General features: G+C 44.4%; 1 long non-coding RNA gene across 1 annotated transcript in view; it reads right to left on the reverse strand.

Moving 5' to 3' along the window:
* Positions 1 to 12620: 12620 nt before the first annotated feature.
* The window catches only part of LOC117355526, a 36109-nt gene continuing 25527 nt past the window's right edge, over positions 12621 to 23202 (reverse strand). Inside the window, exons 3-4 of the long non-coding RNA XR_004538393.1 lie at positions 20141 to 20282; positions 12621 to 14890 (exon numbers count right to left, since the gene is read on the reverse strand). This is a non-coding gene — a long non-coding RNA (uncharacterized LOC117355526). The remainder of the gene's footprint in view (positions 14891 to 20140; positions 20283 to 23202) is intronic.

The raw sequence follows: 23202 nt of genomic DNA on the forward strand, positions 1-23202 counted from the left end.
CATAGAACTTCACGGTCCTGCGGTATATAAACTGTTATTATTATTATTATCTTTAGGTTCCAGGATCCGTGCATAAATTTTACATGCGGATCTAAAAAAAAAGGGACACGAGTGTGGGAGGGTAATGGGTGGATCGGGGGCATTCCTGGAAGTTAACATAAAAATTGCCATACTGGAACAGACCAAAGGTCCATCAAGCCCAATATCCTGTTTTCAACAGTGGCCAACCCAGGTCCCAAGTACTTGGCAGAAACCCAAAGAGTAGCAACATTCCAGAGCTGAGATTGTGATGTCATAATGCCTCATTCCAGCAATGCCTAAGAGCCAGCCTCATCAGTGATGTCACAATGGTTTGCTGGGACAGACCGAAGGTCCATCAGTGTCAACAGTGGCCAACCCAGGTCCCAAGTACCTGGCAAGATCCCATGTAGTAAAACAGATTTTATGCTGCTTATCCTTGGAATAAGCAGTGGATTTCCCTAAGCCAATAATGGACGATGGACTTCTCTGTTAGGAAATGTGCCAAATCTTTTTTTAAACCCTGCTATGCTAACTGATTTCACCACATTCTCCAGCAACAAATTCCAGAGTTAAATTACATGTTGAGTAAAGAAAGTTTCTATGGTTTGTTTTAAATGTACCACTCAGTATTACTAGTAGTACTTATCACTTACATAGTATTGAAAGGCGGACACAGCGCTGTACATTTTGACATTTATAGACAGTCATTGCTCAGAAGAGCTTACAATCTAACTTGAACAGACAGATATGACATATAGGGTTGGGGATGCAGAACCCAAGGTAAAAGGAGTTAGGAGTTGAAAGCATTCTCAAAGAGGTGGGCTCCTTATCTCAAGAAAGATATAGTGGTGCTAGAAAAGGTTCAAAGAAGAGCGACCAAGATGGTAAGATGTTCTCGTATGAGAACAGACTAAAACGGTTGGGGCTCATCAGCTTGGAAAAGAGACGGCTGAGGAGGAGATATTATTAAAGTCTACAAAATCCTGAGTGGAGTAGAACAGGTACAAGTGGATCGATTTTTTTACTCCGTCAAAAATTACAAAGACTAGGGGACACTCGAAGTTACAGGGAAATACTTTTAAAACCAATTGGAGGAAAAAAAAAATTTTCACTCAGAGATTAGTTAAGCTCTGGAACGTGTTGCCAGAGGATGTGGTAGAGTGGATTAGCGTAGCTGGTTTTAAGAAAGTTTTGGACAAGTTCCTGGAGGAAACGTCCATAGTCTGTTATTGAGAAAGACACAGGGAAAGCCACTGCTTGCCCTGGTAGCATGGAATGTTGCTACTCCTTGGGTTTGGCCAGGTACTAGTGACCTGAATTGGCCACCGTGAGAATGGGCTACTGGGCTTGATGGACCATTGGTCTGACCCAGTAAGGCTATTCTGAGCCCGCCGTAGGGATTCGGCCAGCTTGTTCCAAGCATATGGTGCAGCAAGGTAGAAGGGACGGCGTCTGGAGTTGGTAGTTGAAGAGAAAGGCACAGGTAGGAGGGACTTACCAGCTGAGTGGAATTCACGAGGGGGGAGGGGAGGATCACAGGGGGAAATAAGTGAAGAAAGATAGTGAGGGACTGCTGAGTGAGTGCATTTGTAGGTCAGTAAGAGGAGTCTGAATAAAGGGGGGATCCACACCTAATTTAATTGTGAGAAGTTACACCAGGTTTCAGTTGGTGTAAATCCATGTGCCTAACGTTAAACAAACCGTCTACAAACAGTATTCAGCTCTGAGTTCTTTGTGTGCATGACAAGAGCCCAGATTGATCATGGATGTGAATAAAAACAAATAAATAAAAAAATCAGGCCCTGGATCTTTTCACGACTTGGCTGTTGTTCTGTCTGGAGGATAAATAGATTGCAATGTTATGATATGAAGATTTGCGACTTTCAAATGATCATAAAAGCACAAGATCCTTACTATGACTGCACAGGAAGCAGATCCGTGTAAATAAGGAAAAGCCTCTCAGAAATGGAAGTCACTCTACAAGTACACGCTGATGAACTCATGCTTTGCGGGGCCGCAGAAACGGCTTCCTCCTGCCTCTGTGGTCTGCCAGCTGAGTCAGAAACTGCCCTAGCTGTGCAAAGACACCATGAGTTTTACTTGCAGCGACCAGAATTTTTTTCGGTTACTCAGGGTGGAGCCGTTTCACCACTGTGAGTGTGTGAACCTGTTAAAATTGGGTTCAAGTGTAAATTTGTACCGATTCCACAAAAAAAAAACCAACCACAGCTCGTAAACCCCGTTGGCAAATTAAATAATGTAGCAGTGAGTGCAAAATCCATTACAGCACTGGTCCCAGCATAAATCCCTGGGGCGCTCATGCCTTCCACTATTTGCTTTTCTCCATTTAGAAAACTGGTTATCTTTTAACCAGTTCCCAATTCTTAATAAAACATTGCTCCTATCCCATGACCTTCTAATTTCCTAAGGAGTCTCATGAGGAACTTTGCCAAATGATTTCTGGAAATGCAGATACACTATGGGTTACCATATTTTGGGCCGCAAAAACCCGGATGCATGGCCCCGCCCTGTTTCACCTTCAATCCCGCCCCGTTCCTAGGGTTTCCAGATGTCCGGATTTCCCCGGACATGTTCTCTTTTTGAGGACATGTCCGGGGGTCCGGACAGCTTTTCAAAACCTTGCGTTCAATTCTGGTCTCCTTATCTCAAGAAAAATAGAGCGGCACTAGAAAAGGTTCAAAGAAGAGCGACCAAGGTGATAAAGGGGATGGAACTCCTCTCGTATGAGGAAAGACTAAAAAGGTTAGGGCTCTTTAGCTTGGAAAAGAGACGGCTTAGGGGAGATTTGATTGATGTCTACAAAATCCTGAGTGGAGCAGAACGGGTACAAGTGGATCAATTTTTCACTCCGTCTAAAATTACAAAGACTAGGGGACACTCGATGAAGTTACAGGGAAATACTTTTAAAACCAATAGGAGGAAATATTTTTTCACTCAGAGAACAGTTAAGCTCTGGAATGCATTGCCAGCGGTTGTGGTAAAAGCGGATAGCGTAGCTGGTTTTAAGAAAGGTTTGGACAAGTTCCCGGAGGAAAAGTCCATAGTCTGTTTTTAAGAAAGACATGGTGGAAGCCACTGCTTGCCCTGGATCGGAAGCATGGAATGTTGCTACTCTTTGGGTTTTGGCCAGGTACTAGTGACCTGGATTGGCCACCGTGAGAATGGGCTACTGGGCTTGAATGACCATTGGTCTAACCCAGTAAGGCTATTCTTATGTTCTTATGGTGTTTATTATTGACACAAAACAATATTTACTAATCTTTTTGCATTTGTTAGATATTACTTTTTATTCACAGTTTAATACAACTAGTTCAAAATGCAGCAGCAAGACTCATATATGGATTATGGAAGTCTGAACTCCTAAAGCCCTATTATATGAAACTACATTGGCTGCCCATAACCCTAAGGATCAAGTTTAAATTAGGCATCACTACCTTTAAGATCCTAAGAGGGAATGCCCCTCTCGCCTCGACTACCTAACAGAGTTGGTCATCCTATTCCAGGGTGCCTCTAACAGATATCCCACCAGAAATCTTTCCCACCTAAAATTCCCAGCATGCAACAATATAAAGTCTGCCAGGCAAATTGCCTTATCCATCCAATATCAATTAGCGAAATGCTGGAACCAACTATCACTTACACCATAATCTTGTGACCACTATTTCAGGTTCAGAAAACTTTTAAAAATATTTCTGTACCAAGACAGGGAACCAACCCGGAAGTAACTGTAATAGTAATTGTAAAAGCCCTTTTCTAAACTGTCCAGTGCAACTCCTGGGACATAGCGATGAGCCAAAGATGACCTACTTAAACTTTCAACTATGACCTAACTGTATTAATATCTGTACTAATCTACCTGTACTAACAACTCTATTGAATGTCAAAATATCCATTGTAACTTCCTGGATAACTGACCCAACCTCTTGTAATGTAATCCGACCTTGAACTGAATAGGTAAAGGCAGAATAGAAAACCTGATTATCATAATATACCTCTAATTATTTAATTGTACTTGTTCTTTTAAACAAATTGTAATTGTTATCATGGAATTGTTTTATGATGTTTTTTAAGATATATTTATGTTCCTTGACATTTGTTAGCCCCTGACACAGCCTAATTTTGCGTAAAATATGGCCATGTCAGGCAGGTCTTCATTGCCTGTTCTTCAAGAAAACAATCTGGTTTCCACGTTGCTTGGTGTGTTTGGTCTGCTTCTTGTCTATATGGCTTTGGCATTGCAGATCTATACCTCTCATCATTGTTGCTTGCTGTTTTAAAAATAGCCATGTTTGCTACTGGATTTTTTGGGGACATTTTCCACAAAGGCCCGGATTCTGTATAGGACGCCCGGTCTCAGAAGCCGATGGGCGTCCTATATAGAATCAGGCCTAAGGCCGCCCAAGAAAAACCTGATTCTCTAACCGACGTCCATGTTACAGACACCGGTTAGCTAATCGGGTTATTACAGACACAGCCGCTAAGCTTATCGTGGCAAGGGAGATCCCTTGCCATGATAAGCTTAGTGGCCGTGTCTACTTGAAACGTAAGCCAGCATTGTACGCGCCTTTGCTACTTCCGTGGCAAACCACGCCCACGCCTAGCCTTAGGCGAGCTTAGGCGGGCTTCCGTGCCTCCCTGTGCTCCCGGAGGCACCTCCAATGTAGGCGGTCTGCCTTGGGAGTTTTTTTTTTTTTTTAAGAAACGTGAGTCCCGATTGGCTGGTTAGACAGCAGTAGGCCACCTACTGCTGCCTACAATCGGGATGCTGTTTATAGAATCCGAACCAAAATGTCCACATTCGGATTTAGATGACGTATTGAAAGTACCCCTCCACATCTTTTTTTCTTTTTTTTAAGATGCAGTGACCAGAACTGGCACACAGTAATCAAGGTCTGGTTGCACCATGGAGCCATATAAAGACATCATAATATTGTCAGTTCTGTTCTCCATTCCCTTCCTGATAACTCCTACTTTTCTGTTTGCTTTCGTAGCTGCCGCCACCACACACTGGGCTGAGGATCTCATCGTATCCTCAACAATGACACCTAGGCCCTCTTTTACTAAGGTGCGCTAAGCGTTTTAGCCCACGCGCAATCAACACGTGCGCTAACCATAGGATAACATGCACGTGTTAGCGTGTAGAAAGTGTGCAGCGCGCGCTATAAAGCATAGCGCACCTTGCTTGGTGACTCCTGTTATGGAATCCTGCATCACGTAGCTATAGTTTGGGTTCTTCCTTACTGCATGCAACTCTCTGCACGTGCCCATATTACAACGCCATCTGCCACTGGGATGCCCAGTCTCCCTGTCTTTTAAGGTCCTCTTGCAATTTTATACAAACTTGAGCCACCTTTTGCTTCAGCGCCCCCTTCTGGGACCCACATCAGCTTATTTTTCAGTCACTCGCCGACCCACCCCCCACCCCCTCACCTGCATCAGCTCCTTTCTAGCGGTATACGGAGATGGAGGGTGATGGGTGCAGGAAATAAGGGGATGCAACCAATCCCTCTCTTGCTCTTAAACTCCCCCAGTGATCCAGCAGCTCCCGCCCACTTCTCTCAAACCTGGTGAATAACTGGACATCCTTCATTGCTCTTCTGTTTCTTGGCGATGGAATTTTCTTACTAAACTGCTTCTTGCTGACAAACTCTTAGATCTTGCGAACTGTTTGCTTCTTGGGATGAATAAAGGTAAGACCAGACGAGGGGAGGCTTGAGAGAGGGCAGAGCTGGTGGACTGTGGATGGGAAGTTGAAAGAGGAAGGAGTGGCCAGAGCATGGGAAGGGATTGAAAGGGGGGGGGGGGAACTGGTATGAGGGGGTGTCAAATACTGTATATACCCCACTGCTCCTTAGCCTATCCCAGGCTGACCAAATCTCCCTTTTTTGAGAGCTTAGTTCTGCAGCAAGAAAAGAACAGAATGTAAATCTTTAAGTGGTTTGCTGCTCTCCATAGCTCACTGTTTTGAGATATAGGGAAATACTGAACATTTTCTCCAGAGAACAATGGGGAAAACCCGTTAGTACAACAGTTCTTTGGTCTGAATGTGTCACCAGAGTTTCTGTTAACTGCAAAAGGAGGAGGATGTGATCTTTTCACTATTAAGTCATATATACTATTACTAGTCTTATAGCCCGTTACATTAATGGGTGCTAGAATATATGTGTGTGTGTCTGTCTGTCTTTATTTCTTTCTCTCTCTCTCCTTAGCCGCTTTCTGTATTTCTGTCTTTCTTTTTCCTCGGCTATCCACCCATTCTCCCTTCCTTTTATCTTCCCTGTGTCCACCACCACCCCTTCACTGCTCCCCTTATCCAGCAGCAGCCCTTTTGCCTTTTTTAAATCTCCCCCCTGTCCAGCAACACCTCTTTCCTGTCCCCCTGTCCAGCAGTAGGCCTCCCTTCCTTTTTCTCCCCCCCCCCGTCTCTTCCCCTGTCCATCAGCACCTCTTTCCTGCTATCCCGTCCAGCAGTAGGCCTCCCTTCCTTTTTCTCCCCCATCTCTTCCGCTGTCCAGCAGCACCCCTTACCTCGTGTCTGCCTTCCGCCGACCGCGGCCTGCAGCCGCCGACAGCCGCGGCGGCCTGCAGACGCCAAGAGCCTCCGCACCGCCTGTAGCCGACAAAACCCTAAGCCGCGTATGCGCACTCCTACCTGCGGGGACCTACAGCGCATGGAAAATGGGAGCACGCAGGTAAGAGTGCGCATGCACGGCTTAGGGTTTTATTATATTAGATATTTTTCACTTAGGGGCCAGTTCATTAAGGGTTTCATCTAGGGGGGGGGGTTCATGAGCTTAAACATATGCGTTTTTGTGCGACTCTCCAAACTTCCGTACGACTTAGGAGGAGAGCGAGAAAAAAGCTGCACAGCAAGGTTCACGTTCATTGAAACAGTAGAGATGTAGAAGACGGAAAGTGAGGTAATGGAACAATCCACAATAGAAGAAATCCTCACTCAACAGGGTTAAATTATCCAAGAGAATGTTTAAATATATTTCTTCCAAATCCATGAACACAGTCAACAGCCAATGGATTCCTTTTATACTTGTCTTTTATTGTTGTAAAATTTTCACTTGCCCCAACAACTGAATGCCCGACAGGACCCGTTTCACCTAAACAGGCTTTTTCAAGGGTTCCAACAGGGAGCACTATATAATACAAATGTGAAATAAGTTTTAATACATTTATACCTTATTACCCCAAAATTGTGTAATAGCCTATACAATAATCTATATAAATAATTTCTAAATACATCATAAAAATTCTTATTAATATCATTATTGATTCTCATTACAGATATAAAACAATCCTATATCTTGACATCTCCACATTATACTATAAATTCCTGAATTAATAAAGTAATAATTATATAAACAAATACTGAATAAATAATATAGATATTGAATTAATTAAAAGCATATATACTCTTTAATTAAACGTTCATTGACCCATGGCTGACCGATGGTCACAACTAATTCTACTTGCTTCCTGACAGGAACGCATGAAAAAAAAAACCCACATCTGATACGGCAGGTGTTATGTGTGTTAACAACTGATCCAATCACATCAAAATAAGCTAGAGTAGAGCAAGAATAAATGTAGCAAAACTAAAATTTAAAAATTCTTCTCATCCAACAAGATCAAGGACTTATTGGGAAAGCATTTCCAGATCATTAAGTTATTAGCAAATTACCCTCTGCATTAGGGTTTTTTATTGACGACCATGGCAGTGAAAGATCAGACGCTCATAGAATTCCTATGAGCATCAGAATTATTACTGCCTTGGCCGACGATATAAAACTCTAACACTGCTTCATAAAAGGGGGAGGGAGGGTAAATCTTCAGTTGAAATTTAAAGTACAGTAAAACCTTGGATTGCAAGTAACTTGATTTGTAAGTGTTTTGCAAGAAAACATCTTATTAAATTTTAACTTGATACACAAGCAATGTCTTGCAACACAAGTACATACAGTTTACACACATTACAACTGAGCCGATGGTTCTTCTCTCTCTGACGCTGCAGGAGTGTAGTGACTGTTCTAAACGAGCAAAGTCGTGCAATACGAGTACACATAGTATACACACATGACATCATCACAATTGAGCCGATGGTTCTTTTCTCGCTGACACTGCAAGAGTGTAGTGACTGTTCTAAACGAGCGAGTACATACAGTATACACGCGTGACATCATCACAATTGAGCCGATGGTTCTTCTCTCTCTGACGCTGCAAGAGTGTAGTGACTGTTCTAAATGAGAGAGGTCTTGCAATACGAGTGCATACAGTATACACGCGTGACATCATCACAATTGAGCCGATGGTTCTTTTCTCGCTGACACTGCAAGAGTGTAGTGACTGTTCTAAACGAGCGAGTACATACAGTATACACGCGTGACATCATCACAATTGAGCCGATGGTTCTTCTCTCGCTGACACTGCAAGAGCGTAGCGACTGTTCTAAACAAGCAAGGTCTTGCAATACAAGTACATATAGTATTTTGTATTAAAGTTTTGGGGTTGTGGAACGAATCGTCTGAGTTTCCATTATTTCTTATGGGGGGAAATTTGCTTTACTATACGAGTGTTTTGGATTACAAGCATGCTTTTGGAACAAATTATGCTCGCAAACCAAGGTTTTATTGGTACTGGAAATCAAGGAAACCATTCTTTTTAGGTTCCCCTATGAATGTCTTGTGCAACATCATTTTGAATTGTGTATGCAGGGTTTACATGAGGGAAGGCAGGATAAAGACAATCCTCCAATATGCAGCGATATTTAACTGGCCAGAATTGGCTCCTGGTTGGTTACATGACTAATATTCAGCGAGAGATTGCCGGTTATCTCTGCTGAATATTCGCGATTAGTACCTAGCCACTAGCCAGGTATGTCACGCAACTTAGCTGTCTCAACTTAGCTGTCTCAACTTAGCTGTCTCGGTTATGTTTAACGAGGACATCAGACCACTTAAATAGCAGTCCTATCTTTGCCTGCTACTAACTTTAACTGGCCAATGTTGTATATTTGCTTAGCCTAGGGTAGGGGTAGGGAACTCCAGTCCTCGAGAGCCATATTCCAGTCGGGTTTTCAGGATTTCCCCAATGAATATGCATGAGATCTATGTGCATGCACTGCTTTCAATGCATATTCATTGGGGAAATCCTGAAAACCTGACTGGAATACAGCTCTCGAGGACCGGAGTTCCCTACCCCTGGCCTAGGATTACCAGACGTCCAGAAAAACCCAGACATGTCCTCTTTTTAGAGGACTGTCCAGGTGCCCGAAGGGATTTCCAAAAACCCGGCAGTTTGTCTGGGTTTTGGAAGTCCCTGAGCTCGGGGCCGCATCTGGAGGGCGTCCGAACATGCGCTGACGCCGACGGTATGATGTCGCAAGCACGTGCGCAGACACGCTCTAGATGCGTCCCCGAGCTCGGGGAAGCAGATGCGAGGTTTGTGTAGGGGCGGGGCTGGAGGGAAAATGGGGCGGGACTGGGGTGGAATGGGCAGGGCCACGTGTCCTCTGTTTTTTAAAAGAGAAAATCTGGCAACCCTAGCTTAGCCAGTTAAGTTAGAAACAGCCAAAATAAAATTGGATATTCAGTGCCTGATGCCGGAATCCAGGTTGAGTGCATGCATCGTAATCTCCGTCCTAGGAGTGAACCTGGTTGGTGCCCGTTATCAGCAGTTCACCTAGCCATCTCAGTCTGAAAGATTGGTACAGGAAGGTATGGAAAATATATGAAATGGAGCAGCTGAGAGCCATGATTTGGAAGTAAATGGATTCCCTACAAAAGATTTGTATATCAGCATAAAGTATTGATAGATAAAGGCAGAGAATGACTGAGTTGCATCGCAGAGGTTATGCAGAGATGCACGGAGATCTCAAGTAGAGGCAGTAAGATTAATCTGTTAATCCATATGTACTGGTGGTACCATCTTATTTCTTTGCAGGAGTAGCTGTTTATGTACCTAGATTAAGAACACTTAAGGATAAATTGCAAACATTTGGACAGTGTTAGGTTGAAAATATTGGAATTGTTGAAAACAAGATAAAAAATAAACTTAAAAAAAATATATACAATAACCCTCCTATCTGTAGAAAGTTGCACACCCAAATTTTCAACTAGTAAATTTGCATGCTGAGCTTATAGAATAAAAGTCAGTTGTGTGTGTAACTTAATGTAACTTGATTAGGTTAATTGATCTTAATGACTATAATTGATGTTAATGTGCACTAATTGGCAATTATGGTAATAAATGCCTTAGTTGGTATTCTGTAAGTCGCACCAGAGGTGTAGCCCGGCAAAATGCCCAGGGCCACTCAATGGTAGGCGATGCCTGCAACTTATCCCGTTCTTCCACTCACGCAGGTCCGGCACCCCACCCAGCTGCTTGCCCACCCACCAGGCCCTCCAGCTGCAACAGCGGCAGAGAGAGAGAGCGCTAAAGGCTGCCTCTGTGGCCAGCGGGGCCTTTCCTCTGTCACGGACCACTGCTCTGATGTAAACATCCTGTGGGTAGGATGCAGCAGAAAAAAAAGGCCCTGCCAACCAGAGAGGCAGCCTTTAGTGCGGTTTCTGCCGCTGAAGCTGAAGAAAAAAAAAATTTAAAATTTAAATTGAATCAGGTTGGGCAGACTGGATGGGCCATTTGGGTCTCTATCTGCCGTCATCTACTATGTTACTATGAAGCGTCTGGAGGACACAGCGGGTGGGTAAGCAGCTGGGCACAGGATAAAGAAAGGTGCCAGAACTGAGTGGGTGGAGCGAGGGAGAGAGTCTGGAAGAGAGAGAGGACACACGTGTGGGGGCCCCATCTCGGTCATCCTGCACGGAGCCCACTGAGTCCCAGCAATGCCACTACAGTGCACAACTCCAAGGGTGCACTGAATTGAGAGGGACATGGACGGGTCAGAGGTGTGTCAGGCATGTGGGTGATAGATTACTAGCATTTATGCATCTGAAGGAAAATCCGGACCCATGGCCCTGCCCCCAGGCCTGCCCAATTCTGCCCCGTTCTGCCCCCCCAGCCGGCATCCGCACCTGCGCGGACGTGATCCAATGACAACACACGCACGTGACGACACCGTGTTGCGTCTGCGCATGCGTGGATGTCCCTTCCAGACGCGATTTTGACGGGAAGCTTTTCAAATCCCGGACAAAGTGCCGGGTTTTGAAAAGCCGTCCGGACCCCCGGACATGCCCTCGAATAGGAGGATATGGCCAGGAAAATCCAGACGTCTGTTAAGTGCTCACACCTAAAGCTAGGTGAGTAAATGTGGACTTACACAAGTATTCTATAATGGCACACACAACTACAGAATTTGCACTGAACCCCCATCATCTCAGTACCTAACTTTAGGAGATCGATATAGAATTACTTCCTCCATGAAAATGTTCAGAATATATGAAGGTGAGCAAATTAGAACGTCCGAGCTTACACAGTTGCTACAATGTTTCTAGCAACCAGAAAACAAATCAAGAACAACTTATGAAACAAGAACAGTGGCTCCTTATTTCTTGCCAGGTATCAAAATTCTTTCCCTCGTTCACAAGACTCTTCATTCTGAGACCTCACTTCATCTCTCTAGATCAGTGGTTCCCAACCCTATCCCAGAGGACCACCAGGCCAATCGGGTTTTCAGGATAGCCCTAATGAATATGCATGGAGCAGATCTGCATGCCTGTCACTTCCATTATATGCAAATCTCTCTCGTGCATATTCATTAGGGCTAGCCTGAAAACCCGATTGGCCTGGTGGTCCTCCAGGACAGGGTTGGGAACCACTGCTCTAAATACTTAGTCCCATACGCACCCATCAGAGCCTTGAGATCATCACAATCAAATCTTCTCGTATGAGGAAAGACTAAAGACTAAAACGGTTAGGGCTCTTCAGCTTGGAAAAGAGACGGCTGAGGGGGAGATATGATTGAAGTCTACAAAATCCTGAGTGGAGCAAAACGGGTACAAGTGGATCGATTTTTCGCTCCATCAAAAATTACAAAGACTAGGGGACACTCGAAGTTACAGAGAAATACTTTTAAAACCAATTGGAGGAAATTTTTTTTCACTCAGAGAACAGGAAAGCTCTGGAACGCGTTGCCAGAGAATGTGGTAAAAGTGGATAGTGTAGCTGGTTTTAAGAAAGGTTTGGACAAATTCCTGGAGGAAAAGTCCATAGTCTGTTATTAAGAAATGGGGGAAGCCCTAGATCGGTAGTATGGAATGTTGCTACTCCTTGGGTTTTGGTCAGGTACTAGTGACCTCTATTGGTCACTGTGAAAACGGGCTACTGGGCTTTATGGACCATTGGTCTGACCCAGTAAGGCTATTCTTATGTTCTCTATATACCATCCCTTCGTCAGATATGCCTTGACTTCACCAGCTCAAAAATCTTCAGTGTCGTTGGAACAACACTTTGGAACTCCTTGCCTCCAGGAATTATTTACGTGGCGACCCATCCTTAGATAAATTTAAGCGCGCCTTAAAAGGTTTCCTTTATAAAGATACATTCAATATATAGATAGAATAATTAATTAAATACAATATCTTGACCCTAATGCATTAAACGAATAGGTCATCAAATTATAAAATTTAAGCATTCCCTAAAATCTTTTTTCTATAAAGAGGCTAATATCACATAGTCTGTTCAATAAAACTAAATCTATACAAATTATTAAAATATCTTCATCTTATTCATTTTATACTTTTCCTCAAGTGATCCCATCCTTTATGTTCTTACCTCAAATGTTCCCCTTTTTTATAAATTGTAGTCCCTCCCATTATCCATTTGTACCAGTTTGTATCAGTTTGTAATAGAACAAAAATGATATGTATGTACTGTGTTATCTTATTTTATTTTGTCCACCCTGGTTTTTTTTATATAACGGATACATGTTATATGCATTGAAATATATGACATTGCGTAAAAATCAAACACTAATTAAACTTGAAACTTGAATTAAATCTCTTCAAACATCTACAGACTTTTGCAGTTCACTCAAAACTTTTCTCTTCAACGATGCCAACCGAAACTCTTGACATCCCCTTGTCCCCTAATCTCCATTTTCCCCATACTTCTGTACAAACCACAATGACGGCTTGGACGGCAGCATGGTGACACAAGCAACATCTTTCACCTTGACTCAATTTTTCTACCATCCAGTGGCGTTCCTATCTTCTCATATTTTTCCACGTTGCTACTTAACTCACTTTTATCTTAAAAAAAAGCTATAAGTTGCCCACTGTGATGTACAATTGTATTTACGCACCACTCTGATGGCTCTAGCCCTGAGCGATATATCAAACACTTTAACAAACTTCAATCTTCATCTACATACGCTTAAGGGATGTACTGGAGAACATTAAAATGCAATTGCATTTTATAAGATTAATGGTTTGTTATAGCATGCGTCTCGAGCAACATTGTGAAATAATCCTTCGTAGCTATTAGTGAGAATATTATCAGATCAAACTGCCCTGGCAATACCATGGTACTCTTTCAACTGAAGGGAAACTCCCTTAGCTAGACAATACAAGGAAAATTCAGCTCATCTCGTTCCAGGTACAAGGAAGGTCGAGGATGGGTTCAAGGATTATTGAGCACTACGGCTGTACTGGCACATTGCCATATACAACGGTCCTTGTGGATAACTCGTACAGTCTTGAATGATAAAATAAATTAACGTTCCCTTTTCTGTCTCTGGCCACAGTAACACAATAGGGATTTCTAGTCTCTGGAGTCGAGCATAGTTGGCCTGGGACATTCCTGCAGATAAGGTGGGTCATTCACTGCTTGCTCATTGCTGTTGACAGGTCATTAGGCTGGGGGTGTGATCAGCTGTGCCTTTCCCTGGAATCAGAGGTCGTCGTTACTCCGATATGATTCACAGTAAGTAGCACAGAAAAATAGTTTCTGCAAAATAAAAATAAAAAAAAGACATAGCTACCTCTGGCTAGTTTGCAGCCTTGGCAGAAAAAAAAAAAGCAGCACTATTTTGTATATTGTTAATAGAAAAAGAGAACAGCATACAATCAGCTCAATATTCAAACCCGGCAGTCACCGTATTTCATTAAATGTTGGCCACTATGTTAAAAAAAAACGCTATCCCCTCCCCCTTTTACAAAGCCTTGCTAGCAGCTAAAACACGGCAAAAGCTCCGAAGCCCTGTGGGTTTTGGGGCAGTTATCACAGAGGCCACGCTATCGAGCTTTATAAAAGAGGCTCTATATATTTAGCACTGTTAACACAGATGACCTTTGACATTGACCATTTGTATAATGTTGCAACTGTTGTCAGTTGTCCGTGTGACAGCAATATTCTGGCACTATACATATTCTCCCAAATTCTGTATATGGTGTCATACGTTGAGCAAACAAGCACAACCTAATTGCTTAACAAGACCAATCTGTGCTGATAATTAGTAATTAACACCTATTAACGGATGCTAATTGTCAGTCACTAGAAGATACGTGCATAACTTGGCGCATTGTACTATGGGCTAGATTCACAAACCCATGGCAGGTCCGATCAATTGAAGAAACTTCAATATGCAGATGGGGGCGATCGGAGGAACGCTCCCATCTGCCTGCCTGGATCGCTCTCTAGCAATCCCAGCATATGCGCATACCATCTGGGGGTTTTTTTTTTCCTTAGATGTTACTTTGATAATGCAATAGGCAGAGCCGAAATCTCCTTTCTCTCTTTTCCTTGGTCCTGGTTCATTTTCTTCTCCCCCTGTGTCACAGCTCTCGGTTGACGTGCCAGAAAGGGAGGCAGATTGATGATCCTTCCAGTTATGGAAGATGATTCCTGTTCCTAGTTAAGCTGGGACAGAGGTGTGCCTGTGCTGGAGAGAAAAAAAATGGGGTTGACAGATGGTATGAAATGTATCTGAACAAGAGTAGCGCCGGTGACCGGTCCATACCCTAGACTTTCATGTATGTTCATAATTTCGTTTTCTTTAAAAAAACAATCTTAACATTTAGAGCAGGGATCTCAAAGTCCCTCCTTGAGGGCCGCAATCCAGTCGGGTTTTCAGGATTTCCCCAATGAATATGCATTGAAAGCAGTGCATGCACATAGATCTCATTCATATTCATTGGGGAAATCCTGAAAACCCGACTGGATTGCAGCCCTCAAGGAGGGACTTTGAGACCCCTAATTTAAAGGGAGTGCATGGACCTCCAGGCCTGGAAGGGTTTTTTTTTTTTTTTTCCTTAACTTGAATCTAGCCCTTGGAGCCCGTGGTTTTAACCTGCTTAAGTCCGCAGGTTAAAACCATGGGCTTGCACTGCGGGGAAGGGTGGAAGAGTCGGGGCAGGCAGGCCGGCGTGTTCAGGACAGGCAGGCATTCGGGGCAGCGGGAAAATCGGGGCTGCAGGAGACGTTCGGGCAGCAGGAGATCGGGGCTGACAGGGCAGAGAGCAGGGCGGCAGAAGGCAGGACAGTCGGAAAGTGCTTGAGCGACTGGTCCTCAGAAGTCGTTTAAGGAGTGTTTGGCCAGCCCAGTCAGTGTTGCAGGGTTTTGATTTCTGAATCGGGTCCCTGCCTACTTTGCAAGCTGTTGCCCTCATTTGCATGCGCGGATTGGACGATGGTCGGCAGAGAGGTAAGTGAATTGGGCTGGAGGGAAATTTGGTCGCTAAGGGGTCGCAAACCGATTGGTACACGATCTGTTTGCTTAGTGACTCTAGCCCAAAGTGTTACATACTACTTCTAGTGCACAAATCTGAAAAGGGGCATAGCTAGAGGAAGGTCATGAGCATTCCTAAAAGTTATGTGCACTGTGGTAGAATACGTCCGGTCTATGCAGAACTTAGGCGTGGGAATAATGGCCTGGTTTTCCTTGGCCTATATGGGTAGGGTTACCAGATTTTCCGTTTGGAAAATCCGTACCCCATTGGCCCACAACCAGGCCGGCCCAGTTCCACCCATCCACACCCCAGTCCCACCCTAGCCCTGCCCCCTGCTGCCCGCTCTGGTTGGGCAGCAGGGGGCATGCGCGCTTGCGATGCGCTGACATCACACACAGGCGCTTGCGTGTGATGTCATCGCGCTGCCCTCCTGCTGGACGGCGATTCTGAGGGAGGCTTTTCAAAACCCGGACAAAGTGCCAGGTTTTGAAAAGACGCCCGGACATGGAGGGCGTGTCCGGGGAAATCCGGATGTCCGGTAACCCTATATATGGGTGCACCGAAAAGTTATGGCACAAACTTTGCTAAGCTTGATTCTAGAAGGTACAAATTGCTTTTCTAGCAACGCGCTAAGTGCCAATTTTTAGGCACCATTAATAGAATCAGGTCCCTAACATATGCAATTCACTTTAAGAGTGCTTCTCTGCACGCCTAAAGTAAAGATCATCCCCTGGCTTCTATAGAGGTCACTCAAAGCGGTTCATAGTCAGTTGCGTGCGAGACACCAGTACGCCGACAATGGAGGGCAGACAATTCAGCGCAAGACACCAGCGCACCGCCAGAAAACTTAGTTTTAAAGAGCTCCGAATCGGGGTGTGAGTGAGGACACCCCCACCCCCCCCCACACACACACACACACATTTTACTGCATACTATTCGCACTGCTTTTGGGCGCGGGTTTAGAACCCTTCATTATAGAGAAAACGGAACTTTTTCCAATTTTTTTCGGGAAAAGTTTCATTTTCTCTATAGTGTGGGGGGTTGCACCCCTCACACCCCCCCACCCCCCACCGGCAGCACGAACTGGATGCAGTAAAGTGGAGGGGTTTCCCCACACACCCCATCGGAGCTCTTTAAAACTAAGTTTTCCCGCGGCGCGCTTCTGTCTTGCGCCGAATTGTCAGCACTCGATTGTCGGTGCGCTGGTGTCTGGCGCGCGATTGTCCCGTCACCCTCAAAGCCGAGTATACAAATTTGGGCATGGATCCCAGATCCAGGCCTAAACTAATTAGTTCATGAGTTAGCCATTAAAAAAATCAGTAACTGGTCATTGGTGGTAATTTGGCTCTACCCTGCATCCCATTCTATAAAATGTGCACTCAGTGGCATAGCGAGGGCGAGAGGCGCACCTCCCCTGCCCCCTACTCCGTTCCTTTCCCGCTCCTCTCCCCCTGCCATGCCCGTCCCTCCCCTGTACCTTCTTTAACTTTCCCAGCGCAAGCAACATCACCAACTTGCCGTCTCTCCCTCCGACGTCACTTCCTAGGCGCGGTACCTGGCAGTGACGTCAGAGGGACAGCCAACGTTGGCATGAACAGCAGGTTGGCGTTTCTACTCGTGCAGGCGAAAAGCTAGGTTCGATGGGGAGGGGGGGAGTGAAGGCATACGCATGGCAAGGAGAGGAGTGCGAAGGAGCAGGGGGGCAGAGGCCCCCAACCAAGACGGCACCCGGGATGGACCACCCCCTGCGCTCCTTACTACGCCACTGTGTGCACTTAATCCTTTAATAATAATAACAGTTTCTATACCGCAGGACCGTGAAGTTCTACGCGGTTTACAATAATTAAAAATGCTACAGATTAAGTAAAACTAACAAAGTCAAGTATATCATCCCATGTGTCTGCTACTGTGTGGTCAGGTTACTTAGAGTATGACCAAGGTAAGCACTGGAAGACATCCGTCCATAAACAAAAAAAAATGCTACTTATGATCCGAAAATGCCTCCGAGCCAGTAATATTGAACAGATCAGCAGCAAAAGGAATAGCTGTCACAGACTTTGACAGCTAGTAACCTATTATACCACTCTGCATATAGCCCTTGATGTAACATCTAAAAATAGAACTCATCTGCTACAGCCAAGGTTCAGGCTGCTTAAAATAGCTGGTTATATTTGTTTGCGTAATCTGCAAGGTGTACTGGCATGCAGCAATTGCGAAACGAGTTCGCGTATCAGGGCTTCACTGCGAGAGGAAAGACAGCGGCAAACTGAAGTATGAGAAACATGAATGGACAGAGGGGGGCAAGTTAGTGGTTCAACCCATATGTTCTTCAACTTGCTTGTCCACAAATGGACTGGGACAATGTATCTCCCATGAAAAGAACCGTCAATTGAACCAAGTGTTTGTCTTCCTAGATAGCAAGTCAGCTGACTTCCTAGATAGCAACTCATTGGCCACCATCAATATTTTTTTATTTTTTGGGGGGGGGTCTTATCCTTCATGGTGTTCTATAAAGTGATGACATAACAATTCAACAGGGTCCTCAACTCCTGTAGAAACATTTCCTGAATAACTTACAGAAACAGAATACAAAGTAATAAAAATTACATTAGTAAGCCCCTCATATTTCCACATTAAAGGGGGGTAATAAATTGTTCTTGTAGTCATTAACCCTGGAGGAAGCCCAAATATTTATGGAGTCGATAGCATAAAAAGACCCTCATGGACCATCCAGTCTGCCCAACTCCATGTAGGCCCAGGTCACCCCTTTTTAAATGCCGGTTGTCAAGTCACCACCACGTCAATTTGTAAGCAGCCAAACATGATAGGGATGATATGTGGTAGACCGCGTATTCAACTTATCAGTCAAGATGCCTTCCCTCCATCCTAGGCTGCTCAGTCCCCCCACTCGCAGTATGTGACAAAAAAAATGATCAACACATTGCATAACCTTCAATAACCAAACCGACATCCACCACCCCTCCCCCCAAATAGCCTTTTAATATAGAAAAAAAAGTAGCCACTGAATCATACTGGAATGAAATAGATAATGCCACCCACCACGCCTCTGGTAAGGACAGCAGAGGGCGCTGGTGAGGACCAAACTCAGACCCCAGCATGTCCCCCCTGAAAATGAGGTAACCCTGTCAGCATGAACCCGGCCCAGGTACTTGCCTAGGGCCTTCAAGTGTACTGGCTGCTCCGGTAAAAATACACCAGCACACTAAAGAGTTAGTGCAAAAATAATAACTTTTGATTTTAGCCCTTTCACTGGGCACCCGTCAGAATGGCTTAGCAAACATGAAAAGGAAAATAGGCAACAGTTTGCGTCAAAACAAAAATACTTTCCAACTTGGATGTATCTCTGTGCTTTGGAAGCTTCGTATCATTAAGAAGTATTTCGACAAAACTTCCTTTCGTTTATTGATACAGTCTTCTATCTTAAGTATTTTCGATAACTGTAACATTATATACCTAGGTGCTTACAAGAAAATTTTCAAAAAATTGAGAGTGATTCAGAATACTGCCGTTCACCTCATTTTTGGTTTAAAAAAATGGGAGCATATCACTCCTTTTTATTTGAAACTCCATTGGTTGCCGATAGAGTCGAGAATTCTGTTCAAATTTTCTTCTATTTGTTATAAATCAGTTTCTGGTTTGTTACCAGGCTATTTTGTGTCTCATTTTTCTTTGAGTCACGCCAAAAAGACCAAATGTAGAGTGCACTTGTTTTCATATCCCTCCATAAAATAAGAAGTTCCTTGAGAGAACCCTCTCTCATTTCAAGCCGCTAAATTGAATGTATGGCTTGGAAAAATTATGTTAGAGGTCTCTTCCTACCTTGATTTTAGAAAATTGTTAAAGACTCAACTCTTTGATAGGCTGTATCTTAATGCATTCTGCTTCATTTTTTCAATCAAGTTCCTTATATTCAACTTGATGTATTTTATCTGTTCCATGTATTACTTCTTTCCCTGCCATGACGGTATTTTCTGCATTATATTGTAAATGCTTTCTGTCTTTATCTGTTTTTAAGTCCATTATTCTAATTTGTATTTTATCTGTATCCCATGTATTAGCTCACCTTGTTGTGAACCGCCTAGAACTTTTTCGGTATGGTGGTATATAAGAATAAAATTATTATTATTATTTTCTGTTAGGTTGATACTTTTAAAGACTTGCAATTCTTTACAGGCATTTAAGCAGGGGTGTCCAACCTTTTGGCTTCTCTGGGCCGCATTGGCCGAAAAAAAATTTTCTGGGGCCACATAAACGCGCAAACGCTGCAGCAAGACAGAGGAGAGAGCTGGCAAGACGGTAAACACCCGGGGGCAGCAGAGGAAAACACTGCATCACCCTCAACCGGGGCCGCACAAAATTCTTCATGGGGCCACAGGTTGGATACCCCTGCATTAAAGTATTATTGAGGTACAAGCAGGAAAATAACAAACACTGTGTCTCACCAGTGTAGTTTGGCTGCTTTGACACTGCTTGTGTGGCAGGTGGAAGCTGTGATGTAATTAGGCAACATGATGGTTGCCTTCAGGTAAGTATCTTCCAACAGGAATCAGACCGTTCCCTTCTTGGAACAAGGATGAATGAGGTCTGGCTCAGGTAAAAGGAGAGACAAAGTTTCACATTAACTTTCAAGTATGAAACAAAAATAAATGCCAAGCCTCTTGTTCTGGTGGGGGGGGTTTTCTCCTCATATTATTAGAGCAAAATAGTTCCCACCGGGCTGCAATGACTGCCCAGCTCAGCAGCAAGAGGGAAAAGAAAAACCAAAATCTTTTTAGCCAATAAAGGGTAGTAGGAACAAAGCATAAATACATAACAAGCAGAAGAAAAAAAACCTTCTTAATTCTGCTGCATTTTCTTCACCTTTATTACAGTCTTTGCTTAGGAGAGAGGAAAGAAAAAACTCCCATAAACAGTCTCTGGGTTCTACCTATAGAGGTTTGCTTCCCAGTACAAGAAGGGGGGGGGGGAGGAAAACACAGGCAAAAACTATAGGGTTCATAATTTAAAAAAAAAAAGTCAAAAAAGTGTCCTAAATGGCTATTTGGACGATCAAAAAGCCTGACCGTCTAAGTACCCATAACCAAAGCTGGTTTTTAGACGTATCTAAAACCAGCTTAGGCCTTTTCCCTGCCACTAAACGCACAGAGAGAAAAGAGGCGTGTTTAGAGGAGGGGAAAGTGCGGGTGGTGGGCGTGCAGCAGGTATAACCAAAACCTTAGGCAGGTTGCCTAGTCGGCACTTATACCTTTTTGACTTAGACGAAGTCAAAACAGGTCTAAGTGCTGAAAAAGGGGCCGCTGAGCTGATGACCGCTGGCGCGATCAGCCACTGATGGCAGCCGCGCTCTGGAATAAATACAGCAGTTTTCAGCAGCATGGGAGCTTCCGGACCCGGCCGGCTGTGCACCCCCTTGGAGCGTGCACCTGGGGCGGACCTCCCCCCCCCCCCCCTTTGGTATGCCACTGAGACCTGATCCTGAGTTCAGAAAACAAAACTATTTCTGGCCTACAGTCCTTACAGGAAAAGGACAGGATGCTGCTGAAAGAGAGAGGAGGTGGGGGTTCAAATATTGGGTGCTGCCTGGTGTGCTTGGTCTAAGTGAAAAGGAGCACTGGGGAATGGGGAAATGAGGAGGAGATGGAGAGAGAAAGAGAGAGATTGGAGCTTTCGAAATATAGTGAGAGGAGAGTTCAGGTCTTGGCTTATGCCCAGAAGCTAGAATATAACTAAATGATTGATAAAGAGGAGAGAGGCAAAGCATCACGTAGAGGATTTTAACAATTGTCTGTCAAGAGTGAAAGATGTGTAATCTTGAAAGTTGCTCTGAGGAGATCAAGAGGTACACTCCTAAAACCTTTTGATGCTTTTGCAACTTCTTGTTCTTTATCTACATATTTCTATTTTTAGTTTGTGATTACTTATTCCATACTGTGTGAGGGTGTATCCAGGGCAGGATTAATTCACCGAGGGCCCCTAGGCACACAAGTACACTGGGCCCCCTGCCCTGCCCCACCCCACCGTGCGCCCAGGCGGAAACAGGAAGCTGCGTCAGAGGGAAGCTTTGGGCAAGTAGCACCGTTTTCACAATTACAGGTCCCATTGCCTTTCTTACCCGCGTTGCTTGCTTATCTTACTTTCCGTCAAAAGGGGGGGGGGCGTGTAGCTGATCGGGGTGGAGCCCGCGTTGCCGATCGGGAGGGGGCCTGCGTTGCCAATCGATGCCATTTGGAAAAAACAATGTTGATGCCCTCCTTCATTGGGCCCCCCCTGACCATTTTGGGCCCTAGGCATGTGCCTACTTGGCCTATTGGTTAATCCTGCCCTGGGAGGAACTGTGTTCTGTGTGTATGAAAGACATGGTTTTCTGTTAGCGTTGACTAGCCTTGTTTGGCGAAATGCATCGAGCATGATTCTTGAGAGCACCTTCAATAAACCTGATTTGAATTTCCTTATTGTCTGTCGATCTTCTTTTGTTTTATGTTGGATTCTTTGGACTGCTTGCCTTGTTGTTTCGTTACAAGTTGATATACATGGAGTGGAACGTACTAGAGGAGTTACAGATTTGGTTGTTTATATATACATATGGGTTATAGTTGGTCGACATAGAGTGAGGCAGTTGAGAGGCATTGTAAACTTGGTTATTAATATAGACTTACATTTGGATAGTATTACTGCTTTACAATATATTTGAACACTTTTATATACGTATTGAAAGGGTTCAGTAGGTAAGAAGGTGGGAAGGGAAGGAAGGGAGATTTGTTCAGAGATGTTTGGGGTTGCATAGAAGAAAAACGGTGCACTGGTATGCTAATCTTTGTTTTGAATTAAAAAAAAAAAAAAAGAAATACAGGTGGAAATAAAGAAGTAAATAAGAAAACAGATAAATGGGGGCGAGGCAGGGGCGGGGTATGTATGGGGCAGGGCCTGGGGGCCCAGTGTACTTGTCTGCTTAGGGGCCCTCGAAGAATTAATCCTGCCCTGGTGGCACTGCCAGTCCTTCCTTAGTCATTTCAATCTCATGACCAAGCCAATGCTCAGGAGAAGGGAATTGCTCCAGCCTTCTCTGTCCTGCTTCCTGGGCTGCTCCCTGTACCCTTCTGGTTACAGGCAGCTTCCACCTCCTCCCTCTCTGCTATTCGAAGTCCTGCATTTTAAGCCTGGTGTAGCCCCACCCGCTGCACCTGGAGCAGGGAAGGGAATCCAGCTCTCTTAACTGTAGTTCCTGGCTTTCCTTATAGAAACACAGAAACATAGAAAAAGATGGCAGATAAGGGCCACGGCCCATCCAGTCTGCCCACCCCAATAACCCTCCCCTACCTTTCTCTGTGAAGAGATCCCATGTGACGATCCCATTTTGTCTTACAATCAGGCATGCTGTTGGCCTCAATTACCTGTAGTGGAAGACTATTCCAGCGATAAACCACCCTTTTGGTGAAGAAGTATTTCCTGGTGTCAAAGTGCAATTTCCCACCCCTGAGTTTCCATGGATGCCCTCTTGTTGCCG

This window comes from Geotrypetes seraphini, chromosome 2 (genome assembly GCF_902459505.1).
Source record: "Geotrypetes seraphini chromosome 2, aGeoSer1.1, whole genome shotgun sequence".
In the NCBI taxonomy this organism is placed as follows: domain Eukaryota; kingdom Metazoa; phylum Chordata; class Amphibia; order Gymnophiona; family Dermophiidae; genus Geotrypetes; species Geotrypetes seraphini.